Source organism: Ursus americanus, chromosome 35 (genome assembly GCF_024610735.1).
Source record: "Ursus americanus isolate L20-20 chromosome 35, mUrsAme1.1.p, whole genome shotgun sequence".
In the NCBI taxonomy this organism is placed as follows: Eukaryota; Metazoa; Chordata; class Mammalia; order Carnivora; family Ursidae; genus Ursus; species Ursus americanus.
In genome coordinates this window covers 1,832,643-1,839,814 of record NC_142161.1, presented here as the reverse complement: position 1 = coordinate 1,839,814, position 7,172 = coordinate 1,832,643, and positions in this window count along the sequence as shown.

Here is a 7,172-nt window from a genome sequence, read left to right as displayed (position 1 = left end):
TTGGCAGGATGGCGGAAATATTTTCAATGGGAGCTCTCTCGTTCTTCTGGGTGCAGTGAAGCTGTGGTTGCCATATTAGTGCCTGGCAGAACAACCATGTTGCTTATAGAGGCGCATGCGGCCATGTTGAATATAAGGGGATGAGTGACTCCTGTGAGTTGACCCAGGGTGTTAAGACAGCGCTAATGGAGCAGCAAGTGTAGTACAGATTTTTTTTTTTTTTTAAGATTTTATTTTTAAGTAATCTCTACACCCTGTATGGGGCTTGAACTCAACATCTGGAGATCAAGAGTTGTATGCTTCACTGACTCAGCCAGTCAGGTGCCCTGGTAGTACAGATTTTTAAAATGAAAGACAACTAATTCATTTTGCCAGTTAGATACTAACATACCTTTTCCGCTGTATTGCAGGTTTATGTTTTCATGCATTCATTTATAAAGATTCAGCTATTACATTGGTTTACAGTCTATGGGTGGGTGCCTGAAAGTGACCTTCTTTGAAAGAGAAGGAGGACTGGGGCACCTGGGTGGCTCAGCTGGTTAAGCATCTGCCTTAGGTTCAGGTCATGATGCCAGGGTCCTGGGGCCTAGCCCCATGACTGGCTCCCTGTTCAGCAGGGTGTCTGTTTCTCCCTCTCCTTCCCTACCCACCCCCACCCGTGATCTCTCTCTCTCAAATAAAATTTTTTAAAAAATCACATTTATTTTTAAAAAGAAAGAGGAGGACTGAGGATGCAGAGTTTTTGTTTTTGTTTTTGTTTTTGTTGAGATTTTATTCGGGGACGCCTGGGTGGCTCAGTCAGTTGAGCGTCTGCCTTCTGCTGGGGTCATGGTCCCGGAGTCCTGGGATCCAGGCGTGGAACCTACTTAAAAAATGTTCAGGCTTGAAATGACAGCTAGGGCTTCAACAGGTGAAGCTATAGGAGGAAATTGGAGGCTGAGGACATGATAAAAAGCAAAGATCTAGAGTTAGGAAAGCATGATGTATGTCCTGACAATCCAGATTGGTTTGCTAGAACAAAGAGAATTACATTAAAGATTTAGGAGGATATTTTTGTTGCCATATTTGAGGCCAGATGGCAAAGGGTACGTGTTACCTTGGTAAAGAAGTTGCAATTTATTCAGAATACAGCAGGGAACACTTTAGGGTTTGTGAATAGGCAGCTCTTTAAAGATTAATCTAGTGTTCTAGTTGGATTGAGATGGTGAGGAAGGAGAGTTTAGAGGTGGGAAAATAGTAGCCTTTTTTTTTTAAAGTAGGCCCTATGCCCAACATGGGGCTTGGACCCACGATCCCTATAAAAGAGTCACATGCTCTACCAGTGAAGCCAGCAAAGCACCTCAGTTAGTAGTTTATTTCAATTAGTGTTTGGTGATAGGGCCTTTAATTAACTCAGAAGCTGGTTACGGATAGTAATGGAAAGGAACAGGTGAAAATGAGGGGGGAGGCTATTGAGAAGAAAGATGTGTCTTGGAATGTAGCAGTTTCATCCAGTTATTCAGCAAATATTTGTTGAGTGACTACTATGTGCTAGGAACTGTGCAGATTTTGTAGTGATCAAAATATTCATTTCCAACCTTTTTTCTCAATTTAATATACTTACTAGGCAATTTACACCATCTTTTGAGATGTATAACTTTGTGTGTTTGGTGTTTGTTTGTTTGTTTGTTTGTTTGTTTGTTTGTGATGCATGACTTTATATGTGAGCCCTCAAGCAGAGGACACAGAAATGTATATGGGCTCACTTGAGTTATCTCTGGACATTTAATTCTCAGGATTGGGGCGCCTGGGTGGCACAGCAGTTAAGCGTCTGCTTTCGGCTCAGGGCGTGATCCCGGCGTTATAGGATCGAGCCCCACATCAGGCTCCTATATGCTGGGAGCCTGCTTCTTCCTCTCCCACTCCCCCTGCTTGTGTTCCCTCTCTCGCTGGCTGTCTCTCTCTCTGTCAAATAAATAAATAAAATCTTTAAAAAATAATAATAATAATAATTCTCAGGATTACACTTAATTAAAATGAAAATGCTGTCTTTCTCAACTGAAATACTCTTAGAAATTTGGCTGATGTGAGATCACGGAAGACTACTCAAGGGGACTGCTCTATCTAAGAGTTTTGGCTTCCTTTAACTACCTGGGTCTAGCAACTGCCAAGAAAGTGGACAAGGGATGCTTTTGTACTTTCATTTGGGATGTATCCTGTGTGGCCCTATGTTTAGACACATGTATCATTCCTGAAGTAAGATGATACCATTAATGCTATATTATAGATTTTTTTCCTTTATTTGACACAGAGAGACCAGGGGCAGTGGCAGGCAGAGGGAGAGGAAGAAGCAGGCTTCCCGCTAAGCAGGGAGCCCGATGTGGGGCTCAGTCCCAGGACTCTGGGATCATGAGCTGAGCTGAAGGCAGACACTTAACCAACTAAGCCACCCAGGTACCCCTAAATTATAGAATTGTTAAGAGTTCATTGTTCACAAATCTGAATCCCTCACTTATTATAAGAGCACTTTTTTTTTCAAGATTCTTAACACATAGAAATAAAATATATAGAAATTATATAGCAGTGAAGTTAAATAGTCTTGGGGGAGAAAAGAGTATTGGACATATCCTTGTAGAAGAAAGGAGTTGATTCATCTTGAAGATGGAAATCCATAGGTTAACCTCTGAACAATACACGCATTTTTGTCTAGGAAAGGAAGGATTTTCTAGTGGAAGAGATTCAGTCTCTGGTAGAACTCAAGATATCTAAGGCCTGTATTGCCTCCCCTTACGTACAGAGGAAGCCAAAGAAGTAGCACAGGTATTCCTGAAAGTCAACCAGATCAAGGGCAGCTTCCAGAAGTCTGCTTTCACATTCACTTTGGGTAAATTATCACAGTAGTAAATCAGGCAAATTTTAGGAGCACGGGAGGGCCACTCAGCATGCGCTGCTTATAGAGGGATTCTCTCTAGACTCCTCATGACCAATTTCCTGCCCTCTCTTAGCCAGTCTGCATACCATCCTAAGCAGTGCACAGGGCAAGGAACCTTACCCAGCCCTCTTCCAATCAAGACAGAGTGCAAGTCTAGTTGTGAGCAAATGAGTGCTCTGTGCACTACATTTCTTAACTTTTCTTTATATCCGCTGTGGTAGATCGTTTCTAGAGTTAGGCACAACGCCTCCCATCCCATATGCCTTTATGCAGGGTGACTTGGCCACTCTTCCTTTTAAGAGGTAAAGCTTATTTTCCCTCTTCTTGAATCTGAGCAGGTCTTCTGACTAGTTCGGCCAACAGGCTGTGGCAGAACTGATATTCTTTGAGTTTCAGAGCCTAGGCCTTAAGAGCCCTTGCTGCTTGTGGCTTCTGCTTCTACCTTCTTAGAGACCCAAGCCATCATAGGAGCCCATGTACCCTGAGAGAGAGGAAGAGAGAGAGGTCCTGGAGATTGAAAGACTTGAAAGAGAAAGGAGCCCAGAGGATGAAAAGACAATAAGGAAAGAGGCTCCAACATTCCAGCCACTCAGTTGAAGGGCCAGAAGTGAATGCATCCATCTTGGATCCTCCAGCCCAAATCAAAGCTGCCCAAGTGAGCTCAATCCTCACCACATGGAACATAGACAAGACATCTTATCTGAGGCTTGCCTAAACAATTCATGGAATCACATTAAACAATATATAATTGTTTAAGATACTAAGTTTTGGGGGCGCCTGGGTGGCTCAGTCATTAAGCATCTGCCTTCGGCTCAGGGCGTGATCCTGGAGTCCTGGGATCGAGCCCTGTATTGGGCTCCCTGCTCCTCTGCGAAGCCTGCTTCTTCCTCTCCCACTCCCCCTGCTTGTGTTCCCTCTCTCCCTGACTGTCTCTCTCTCTATCAAATAAATAAGTAAAATCTTAAAAAAAAAAAAAGATACTAAGTTTTGGAATGGTTTGTTGCATAACAATGGATTACTGAAACATTCACAATACTGACTAAATACTACTGTACTTATTACTTGTTCTTTAGTCAAATGGATTTTTTCCTTTTTTTCTTACTCAATTTTTATTATATGATCAAAAGCAAAATGTCCACTGAGGTTAATCAATCTCTTATTAAATTAAACATTAGAGGGGTGCCTGGCTGGCTCAGTTGGAAGAGCATGCAACTCTTGATCTCAGGAATATGAGTTCGAGGCCCACGTTGGGAGTAGAGATTCGTTTTTAAAAATCTTAAAAAAAAAAAAGTTAGGGGGGCGCCTGGGTGGCTCAGTCGTTAAGCGTCTGCCTTCGGCTCAGGGCGTGATCCCAGCGTTCTGGGATTGAGTCCCACATCGGGCTCCTCCACTGGGAGCCTGCTTCTTCCTCTCCCACTCCCCTGCTTGTATTCCCTCTCTTGCTGGCTGTCTCTCTCTGTCAAATAAATAAATAAAATCTTAAAAAAAAAAAAAGTTAAGGGCGCCTGGGTGGCTCAGTCAGTTGGGCATCTGGCTCTTGACTTTGGCTCAGGTCATGATCTCAGAGTCCTGGGATCGAGCCCAGCGTCAGGTTCCCTGGTCAGCCGGGAGTCTGCTTGTTTCCCTTGACCTCTGCCCCTCCCCGGGCTCATGCACGCTCTCTCTCTGTCTCTCTCTCAAATAAATAAATAAATAAATAAATAAATAAACAAATAAATAAATAAATTTTTTAAAAAGTTAAACATTAGAAAAAAACAAGGAAAAGAAAAGTCAAAGTTGGGTCTAATTGAGAGTAATACTAGTGAAGTCTGTCTTGGGGGTTAGGAGACAGACACTCCTTGGTTTACGAACAAGTTCCAGGGATGGTAATCAGAGCCTCAGGAGTAGGAGTTTGTGAAAGATGAAAATGTGCCAGAAGAATGTAGGCCTTTTTCATGAGTAATACAGGTTGAAAACTCTGAGAAGCAGAAGCTGAGGCAGAATTAGGATTCCAAAAGTTTTAATGGGGAGTAACACCTATAAAAGGAAAAAAGGATTGAAAGCAGTTTGGGGCAGGAAGAACTGTCAGACTGTGAGGCAGACCTGACCACCTCTGCCAGCCTAATGGGGAATTCCAGAGCAAAAAATGCTCATTGGAGTCCCATGTTCCATGGAAATGGCTAAGCTCTTGTACCACTCACCATCTTGCTCAGTCTTTGGTCAGAGGCTGAAGAGTGGACGGGTTGAACGATGTCAGTGAGTCAGGCTTCTTGCAGCTCGGTAGCCAGTTCTTCCTTGACGGGGATCCTCTAAAGCAGTACGTCTCTGTATCTGCCAAAGGGGACTTGGCATATCTTACATACGTTCTTGAATGATAACTCCACAGTCCTTACGTTGTTGTATGGATTGTTAATATATTTGAGTGGTTATTATGAAAGCTGAGTTCAAGAGAATCATACACCGCCTCCCCTTCCCCATCTTTGCATTGTGTTATTTCCCTGTCTGGGAACCTGCAGGCCATTGTTGGCACCTATCGTTCTATTTACTGCCACTATATAAAAATGTTTATATTTTTCGGGGTGCCTGGGTGGCTCAGCTGTTGAGCGTCTGCCTTCGGCTCAGGTCATGATCCCAGGGTCCTGGGATTGAGCCCTGCATTGGGCTTCGAGAGGGAAGCCCGCTTCTCCCTCTCACACTCCCCTTGCTTGTATTCTCTCTCTCACTGTCTCTGTCAAATAAATAAATATTTTTTAAAAAATTTATATTTTTCATCATCCTAGACTGAGCTCCCATAGGGGCAGAAGTGTCTTCCTTACTTTTGGACCCACCCAACACTTGGTCTCTGAAACAAAATAAATCCTCAGAAATTACCCAAATGAATGAGCAAAGCTGCCTTATAATAGTGATGTTTTGCATCCATCCAGTTTGAACTGGATCCACTATATTTCTTTCATGTCAAGTGTTTTGCAAGCTTCGTTTATTTACATTCTCGTTCCAGCAAGTTGGAGTTGATTCAACTTCCAAAAAGATGATCAAATGGAAAGTGATGAGAGTGAGAAATTGGAGGCTGAGGGTGGGGACTGGAGGGGCTATAAGAAGGGAGAAAGTAAAGGCTCTAAGAGACAGAATAAATTAAAGGTGATGAGAGAAAAACAATTAAAGCTGTCAGATAAGAGAGGTCAATGAAGAAAAAGCAGGACAGGAGAATAAAAAGAATAAAAAGGAGACAGAAGGGAAAATAAAGCAGAGCAATGAAGGAGGAGTGGGGGGGTCAGGCACAGTGTGGACCTGCCCAAGGAAGCAGCCACGAGTCGAAGGCCTACCGACAGCTGTTACCATAATGGGAACTGGCATATAGAGGGCAAGTCTACTTGAATTAATTAAATGGCATTATCCATGTCCAGTGGGGGTAGGAGAGGTAAATGGAATAGGATTGGTGACCTACCTCCTTTCACAGGCTGAAAGGAGAAAAAGATTTACAAAGCTTTGCTAGGAATTAAAGAGGCAGAAGCTGTTTCTTCCCCAATTGACTTCACAAGATTCCCATGTATTCCTGTTCACCAGGACCTTTTAAAGGGGACCTGTACTGCTCTGGTGGGGGCAACTAGGATCAAACGTGGTTTCTTTACCTTGAATTGAGCCAAGAATAGGTTTACTCACCTCCTCCTTTCTGTCTTCCGGCCCATCTCACATCAGGAGTCTTAAATGGTGTAGCAGGAAACAAGCACCATTCCTGATCACTGGTGGTGGTACTAAACTGGGATCCTTAACCCAAGTCTGCCACTAACTGGCCAAGTGACTTTGGGCAAATCATTTTACCAACTCCATCCATGTAGCACTAAGATTCAGTGATATTGTGATCTTACAAATGCAAAAAAAAAAAAAAAAAAATTCTGGGGACTGTTCTCTAAAAAAAACAAGGTCTTAGAGTCAAATGTAAACCTCACCATGTTGTGAAGAGACAAGGTAAAAAAATGTGTGTTTCATTTCACACCCCCACTCCACATGTACTTCCTCTGTTAAGAATCTTCCTTTAAATTATCCCGTTGGTAAAAATTATTAGTGTTGAATTACTTTTTTTCCTGTTTATAACATCAGATCTCAAGGATCATAAAGATTAATTCATCTTGGTTCTACGGATTAACTGACGTCAGGTAGGCTAGCCTGGGTTTCAGGAAGACAAAGAAAGAGTTTCCAACCTCCAAACAAAACAAACAAACAAAAACCCCACAAAAGCCTGGTGGTGGAAAGTTCTAGGCAAAGAAAAAATCTAGACAATGAC